Source organism: Empidonax traillii, unplaced genomic scaffold, assembly GCF_003031625.1.
Source record: "Empidonax traillii isolate 1590-97213 ecotype Southwest subspecies unplaced genomic scaffold, ASM303162v1 scaffold1934:size100472, whole genome shotgun sequence".
Classification (NCBI taxonomy): Eukaryota; Metazoa; Chordata; class Aves; order Passeriformes; family Tyrannidae; genus Empidonax; species Empidonax traillii.
In genome coordinates, this window is record NW_020957127.1 from 26,545 (window position 1) to 28,187 (window position 1,643).

Consider the following 1,643-nt stretch of genomic DNA (forward strand, 5'->3'; position numbering starts at 1 on the left):
GGCCCTGCCAGGGGCTCTCAGGTCTCCCTGGATCCTTCTCTTCTCCAGGGGAACCCCCCCAGCTGTCCCAGCCTGGCTCCAGAGCAGAGGGATCCAGCCCTGGGAGCAGCTCCGGGGCCTCCTCTGGACTCTCTGCAGCAGCTCCACGTCCTCCTGCTGCTGTTCCCAGGGCTGGGGCAGCTCTGCAGGGGGGTCTCACCTGGGGGGGGATCAGAGGGGCTCAATCCCTTCCCTCCAATCCTCTTTCCAGCACAAAATTCCAGCTTTACTACAGAAACCCAACCCCTTTTCCTTGGCCCAGCGAGACCATTCCTGCCCAACCCTTGTCATCCCGTCTCCCTTTTAAAATCCCCATTAAAAGAGAGATCCAGGAACTCCTTCGAGCTTTGGAGGGTTGTTTTTCCCCCTTCAGATTACGACATTTGACAGAAAACCACGCCGGGAGTCCCCATAAAACTCGGGCTGGATTGATTCCCTGATTGTTAGAGAGCAGAAAACTCCCAATAAAAAGCAGCTTTCAGGGAGTAAACCAACATCTTGGAACCATTTGAAGCTTCCAAATGTCACTGATAATAGCAAAGCTGTGCTGTTATTATTAATGTTATTAATGTTATTAATGTTATTGATGACTTTTCCCTCTGGGGAATCCCAAGGACTGAGGAAGAGTGGAAGCTGGCTGAGAATATTCCACGCAGGTACCAACCAGGAATGGGTTTTTCCTGGGAGAGTTCCCTTGGCAGCTGCAGGATCTTGACCTATCGTTCCTTCCAATGGTGACAAAGAAGAGCCAAAGGAGAGAAGGACTCCACGTTCCTCTGGATCTCTTGGGGAGTTTGTGGCACCTTTGGGAAGCTGAGGGTGGTTGGAGCCCTGGAAATCCCTGGCAGGGTTCTCTCCCAGGGGTTTGTCCCTCAGAAGGCCGGGGGAACAGGCAGTGTGTGGAATTCCCTCGGGATTTGTCCATTTTTCCACATGAAACAGCTCCAGAGAGCCAAGGAATTCCAGGCCAACAGTTGCAGATCGAGGAGAAGGGCCTTCCCATCCCTGTCAGCACTCGGGGCTATGAAAGAGCAAAGCTCCTCAGCTGGTCTGGATCGTGCCAGAAGAAAGGACAAACCCGGAAAGTTTATCCATGGAAATGCCTGGAAGTCTCAGGGAGGCCTGAAACAGCTGGGAATGCTTCCCTTTCCCGGGATTTCTGAGGGGGGCAGCTACTCCCAGCTGGAAAAGTGGGGCAGAGATGGGGGATCGAGGTGGGGTTAAAATCATCTGGAAGGTTCTTGTGGAGGTCCCACAGGAAGGGAATTCCATATTTGAACCCCCTGGAAGCGCTGCTCTCCTTTATTCCCACGCTGGGTAAAACTGGGCACAATCTGTAGGAATTTGGCTGATGGAGGAACTTTGAGTTTGTCCCAGCAATGGCACAGGAGGATGGGCAGGAACTGATGCCCAGGGAGTTCCACCCGGACACGAGGGAGAATTTGTGTCTGTGCAGTGACCGAGCACTGAACAGATTGCCCAGGCAGGGGGTGGAATCTCCTTCCCGGGGATATTCCAGGACCACCTGGACACAATCCTGTGCCATGTGCTCTGGGATGGCCCTGCTGGGGCAGGGAGGTGGCACCAGGTGCCCCACTGTGGTC